This window comes from Pinus tabuliformis, chromosome 9, assembly GCF_031772625.1.
Source record: "Pinus tabuliformis cultivar Carrire ecotype Pingquan chromosome 9, CPIR1, whole genome shotgun sequence".
Lineage (NCBI taxonomy): Eukaryota > Viridiplantae > Streptophyta > Pinopsida > Pinales > Pinaceae > Pinus > Pinus tabuliformis.
Window position 1 is genome coordinate 1426786661 of NC_142307.1, and position 6881 is coordinate 1426793541.

A 6881-nucleotide genomic window follows, 5' to 3' on the forward strand; every position below is an offset into this window, starting at 1 on the left:
GTTGAGACTGGTCTGGGATCAGTGGTACATACTCTGAGACTGACTTTGAGTTAGTGGAGGATGAAATTCGTCTGGGACCATTGGAGTTGTACTCACTATGACACTGACTTTGGGTTGGTTGAGACTGGTCTGGGACAAGTGGTACATACTCTGAGACTGACTTTGAGTCAGTATGATACATCCTCGATCATTTCTTCGTCTTCATAATTCAGACAAAAGCAGAGTAGAACAGAACAATGCAAGAGCATAGCAGAACAAAACAAAACAATACATATCAGTGCAGGGCAGAACAAGACAAAGCAGAACAGGCAAAATAGAGCAGAGCAGGGCAAGGGTCAGGCTGTACAGGGTAGTGCATTTGATGGATGAATAGTAACGACCGATAGACAGATTGCAGATGAAGTTCTCCATGGTTGAGAGGGAGTGTTAAAATTGGCAACCAGGGAAAAACTTCATGTGGGTCATCTTATTCATGGCTGATAATATTTTTATTAGATTCCTCTCGTCAAGAGGTGTAGGATTGATATAAATATCATCCAATTCCGATAAGTATTCATGGAGATATGAATTTATTTTGATTATGGAATTATTATCAAGCCAACCTACTTAGACAACTCATGTAGGCTCAGAAGCCCAACAGTCGCATCTATTCACCCACCAACATTGTGTATAAATATAAGAGGACTTTTACTCATTTGGACCCACTCATCTCATCACATCTCGCTCTCTCTACTGTGCAGATATGAGTCTCTTCTCTATTGCGCTGAAATGGGTCTCTCTCTCTCACACATGTGAAGCCGGAAGCTGTTGAATTTGAAGCTGCAACTGCAGAAGTAAAGATTGACTTGCGTGGCCTAGAATATCTCCTCTTTGGAATTGTGTTGTAGGTTCATCTGAACCTACTTTGAAAGCCACAACTTTTGGTGGTGGAATGAAGTCAATCCGACGAACGGTTTGCAAGATATCGACTACCCTAGTTTGAAGCCAGAAACTGCTGAAACTGAAGCTGCAACTGCAGAAGTAAAGAATGACTTGCGTGGCCTAGAATATATCCTCATCTGAACTGTGCTCTAGGTTCATCTGAACCTCCTCTAGAAGTCGAAACTTTTGGTGGTGGAATGAAGTCAATCCGACTGTCGGTTTGTGAGATATGGTCTGCCCTAGTTTGATAATGAAGCCGCTAATGCTGATGCTACTGATCTAGGGTTTGCTACTGCTGATATGAATCAGATTTATTGTACTATTTCTCTCTGCTGAATTATTAAATATAAAAGAAGATTTGATCAAAGTGTTTCCCCACACATTGTGGGGTTTGTCCCTGGCTAGCCGCCATATCTTGTGTCTCTTGTCTTGGCTTGTTTTCTCTCGATCGTTTAATGTTCTATCTGCACTTTACTTTATGTACATGTGATTGCTAATCGGTGGAATATAATAAGAAAAAGAAGTAAACTGTTATAAGCATAGAACATATCATAACTTAACACCTTGATTTCCATTTAACAAGTTTGAAAAGTTTCGTTTGTTGTTTGAGCGTCTCTTTTTGGGCATAGATCACATTGCTCATCTTGTTTTTTGTTGATTCTTTGCATCATGAGTTTGAATAGAATTCTATTTTGTGCTTTGGAATTGCTTGAGGTTGATTGTATTGTAAATGTTTCATTGAAGTGTGAAGTGTTTGCGAAGCACTCGTTTTCTCATTTCATTGAAAAATACATAATTCTAGTTTGTTGAATTAGTTAGCATCATTGAATACTAGAGTTACATCGTCATCTTCATTGGAAAAGAAATGAATTCTCTTTACTAGTGAAAGGACTACTTGAAATGTGTTTGATAGGAAAGATAGGAATTGGAAAGAGTTTCTCATCATTTTGTTTTCAAAAAGTGAAATAGTGAAAGGATCATTTTTCTTTCAATTTCTTCTTTGTCGCATTGAGTGTGTTTTCTACTCTCATTAGTGTAAACAATTCATCGAATTGAAAGGATCTTGTCTCATTTAGCTGCATATAGGAGTTTTTCGAGTCACTTCGATAAGGCATAAAAATCTAGACATAATTTCAAGATAAACTCTAAAATGTATTCAATTAACCTAAGGTTCATTTCAAACCTAACGATCACATTTAGAAGGTCTAGGCTAGAGACGAGTTTCTACATCTTTAAACCTAGCAGATATCATTCACTTCGGTGCTAGACAGTGCTTGTACGAACCTGTGTTCCCTGTACCGTCGTGTATATAAAGGGAGACCCCACTATGTTGCAATCCTTTATCCATAGGAAGGGAGTATGCCACCTTGTAAATGTGATAAACTGAACATAGCATTTGGGGAGATTGCCTACCCATACTTCTTGGTTCGCCGAGAGGTATTCTGCAGTTCACGATTACCTAGTAATCCTTTTTTCCTAGATCATCCTGAGTAGTCATTTTGATCTTTTTGACTCCCTAAATACAAAAGATCACCTGACCACTTGTCCTTTCAAGCTCGTTTGAAACCGAAAGTGATAGAGTCACCTTTGCTTCTTTCTCGACTCTTAAAACATGAAAGAGCCCCAATTTGTTTTTGTCTTGAAAAATTTGTTTTCCATGATAATATAACGTCCCTATTAGTCTTTTTATAGACCACATCATGAGTATACCTTAAATACATTTTAAATCCTTGGAATCAATCTCTCTCTTCTAGTTAATTGAGACAAAATCATCGTGGTTGAACCAGTCGGTTCGCCTAGTTCCTCTTCCTCTCCTCTGCCTGAAAGATCGACTAAGGATCCCTTTCTTGAATTTGCGCAGTCACTTGAGGACCAAGGTGTTGAACTTGGAATTGTTTTGAGTATTCAACCTTTTTCATCTCGTCCTCCCCCTCCTTCAGATACTGGGTCACTTTCTGATATTGGCCCAAAATCTGCGGATAATCCTATCCAGACTCTCGAGAGTCCGCTGACATCTAAAGGCAACCTTGGACTGGTTGTTTATCCTTCGAATCCTTTGTTGGATCCTATTGTAATATCACCACAACGTCGGTATAATCCCTATGATCAGCTGGGTATTCCTTTGGAATTATCCCCTTGAACATCTTCGATAGTTCGTCGCCGTCTATTTTCGCCCATGGAATGAGAAGATGAAATATCAGTCTCCTCTCCGGGTCACTCAGAGGTTTCCACTCCACACACAGTTGAGGAACAGGAATATCCTTTCCCTCCTGAAGGTTTCCCTTACACGGGAAACATTCCGACCAATGTTCATCCTTAGTTACTATGTAACTATGTGAGTTTAGCTCAACTAGTTTCAAGCACACCTAATGCCTCATCACTATATCACAACCCTATCTGGGCATCTTATGCTATGCCTACCTCAAGTCCATTCATTCAAAACCTGACCTCCCAACCAATGGTGTATTTTGTATTTACTTCAGTCCCAGTGCAACCCACCATTTTGAATCCTCTTGTTTCATCGGTCCAAGTAACTCGTCTGGTTCAACCGACGTCTCGAGTCATTTCTCTATTAGTTCTTTGATCCCTCCAGTGAGTGGACAGGCTATGCCACCGCCTAGGGGGAAAAGTCCAAATGTTTCTATGATTTCTGGTACAGCCAATGTGAGTGGCTCACAAGCTTACATGGTGGGAATGAACCAACCCTCTTCGGGAGCCATTCTAAACCTTGTTGGTCCTACTGGATCAAGTAATTTCTAGTACCAATAGTCGAACCATGTTGGTCCGTCTGGGTCAAGTAACATACAATACCATTAGTCTAATATGGCTCAAGTTTAGTACCAACGTCTTTATGTTCCATATGATTCACACGCGATGGTTAATCTGCCCTACATGCCTTAGCCTGGATCTTATGTATATCCTAGTCCATCCGCCATGCCTAGTGGATATGTCTAAATACAGTTTAGGAACTTTCAAGGTGTCATTCCGGGAATGGTTCAAGTACCTTTACAACAGCAAGGACAACTTTTGCAGCAGCAAGGGCAACCTTCATTGCATCAAGGCTAGATGATTCCACAACAAGGACAACTACAACAACTGCAGGGGAAACCTTCACAACCGTTGCAACAAACCATGTAGCATCAAGTGCAGTATACGTCGCAATCCTCCCATCATATGCCTTCGCAAGGTCAACTTTTGTAGCAGTAGGGACAACATTTACATCCACAATGTCAACCCTTGCAACAACAAGGTAAACCCGAGCAGCAACAACCCTTATACTCATATCAACAGGGTCAATCCTTGCAAGGGCAAGGTTAGGGTCAAGTCCTACATCAAGAGGCGAAAAATCCTTATTTCCAAGGGCAACAGATTCAGCCCCTTTTGTCCAAGGAGAACAGGTCCAAAATCCTTATATCCAAGGGTTGCAAGTGCAAAATCCTTACATCCAAGGGCAGCAGGTCCAAAACCCTTTCGTCTAGGGGAAGTAGGTCCAAAACCCTTATGCTCAGGGACATCAAGTGAAAAATCCATATGTCTAAGGAAAAGAGGCTCAATAGCCTTTTACCCTGTATGTTGCTTATCAACATCCTATGGTGGGACAGTTTCAAGGCTTTCAAGGTCAGAATCCTCCCTACGGGCAAGGTAACTTATAGCGTGGGAAAAATCAAATTCAAAATGGACAAAATCCTCCACTATGGGGACAAAATTATTACTAGTAGGGATGGGTCTCGCCACTTGGGCCCCCTTATCCCTCAAATGCCTTTCAATACCGAATTTTCATTCTTGGCTACAATGGAATTGTCAGATGTGTCTAGACTCATGAATTACCCAATTCTTCATTCGCCATACTAGCCTCGAGTTCCATCCAAGATCCCAAGCGATTGTCTGAGGTTTGAAGGAAAAGCAAAAGAGGTTCCACAAGCCCATGTGATGACATATCACCTCTAGTGCTCCTCGAATTCCTACGTTGATGATTCCATTTGTCTCTGGCTTTCCCAACAAAATATTATAGGTACTACAGCCAAATGGTATATCGAGCTACCTCGAAATATCTATCATGACTTTAACACTCTTGCCATGGCCTTTCTCACACATTTCCAGTTATCGTTTTGCTATGAAACTGGCACCCATCTGCTAACATCACTCAAGTAAGAGACTGTGACCCACATCACTAATCACATCCATGAATAGAGACGTAAGCACCTCCTGATTAAGTTTGAGATTGCTGATCAATTGTTGATCGAGTGGTTCACCAAATCATTCGTCAACAAAATTGTTGAGGACATTTCTATGGGTGGATGTGTCACTGAGGAACATACCATTGCGTGTGCCTGGTATCTAGACCTCATATATTCACAATCTGGCATCTTATATGATGTGTTACTCGATGCATCCAGACCATCATCTGATCTGATGACATCTAAGTCTCCTGCTACAACTCTTATTGATGGAGTAATTGATTCAGTGACTCAGACGTTGCAAAATCTTCTTCCAAACAGAAGTCGGTCTCCAACACTGCTTCCAATGATTTGTCTTGCAATTCATCTAGCCCTGATAAAACCTCATAGGTTGACACTGTCCAGTCTACCACAGTGAACAAATCCTCCAAAGGTAAGAAGAAAGGCAAAGGAAAGGGTAAAGTCGATGCCCTGAAATAGGGTCCTCCTAAGTCATCTACTAGTGATGCTTCCCAATAGAAGCCCAAATATCCATGCTGCATTTGTGAGGAGGATCACTATATTAAGGGTTGTACTAGACGATCTGAAGTCAGTCATTTTCTCAAAGGGACCCCAGCTATCCTGAAAGAGCCCTTTCCATCCCAACAGACCCAAATGGTAGACTAGCCTCAGTCATCCTCTTCCACAGGTTCACAAGTGTTCATGATGAGTACACCGATTAACGTTGCTACCAGGTTAAAATATTATCAAACTCCTACCCCAACAACAGAGAAAGAGAAAGAAGGTACCCCTTCTTCTTCTGCCCCATCCAATTCTGGTCCTCTCCATATAGAGCGACCTAATCCTGATTCTATCATTCGACCACCTTCTCGAGGTGTGCTACGAAAGTCCTCGTACAATCCCAACGCTCGAGTGGCTCAACATTATAACATTTTTGAAGTTTTGGCTCAAGCGCCATCAACCATGTTTGTTCTCGAGGTCCTTTAAAGCTTTCCTTCTTAGCGGAGATAATTATTGTTAGCTACTGGATGAATTGATCCATCTAACTCTAATCTCATTTGTTTTGAAGTGGAAAACCATTTCCTGCACTTACCTCATCAGATTTCCTCTCTCATTCAGGTGATCATAAATGAGAAAATCATTCATAGGACTGTCATCGATGAAGGTTCTTCCACCTGCATCATGTCGGTCACTTATTGGAAGGCGATTGGTTCTCCTACTTTGAACTAGTCCCCTAACACTTTGGAAGCTTTTAACAGACACAATTCATGACCATTTGATGTCCTTCCCAACCTTTCCATCACTTTGGAGGGAAATACAATACACGTCGAAGTAGAGATTGTTGATGCTAATCTTAACTAAAATCTTCTACTCAGACGGAGCTGAACCCATGCCATGCATGTTGTAGCCTCCTCCTTTTCTATGTGATTCATTTTCCCCATCAAGAGAAGATAGTCACAATCGACCAAATGTCCTTCTTTGCCTCTTCCTCCTTGGATGGCAATGTTCTGTATGTAAAGTACACTGATTCTCTTTATGAGAGTGTGGGGGAAGGAATCTTTAAAGATCCTACCTTGATGGGTATTTTTCCGCTTCCACCTCCTCATGTTGCCTCGGTCAACATGATTTCAGTGAAGTCTAATCCTTGGGTCATTCTCTCACTAGATCTTGTTGATACATGGGGCAAGGTTATGTCGTTAAGCCCTACGAAAATTAATTATGTAGAAATTGTTTTGGCTTTGCCTTCGGTATCCTCTGATTATCTTGTTTTGAGAACATCTC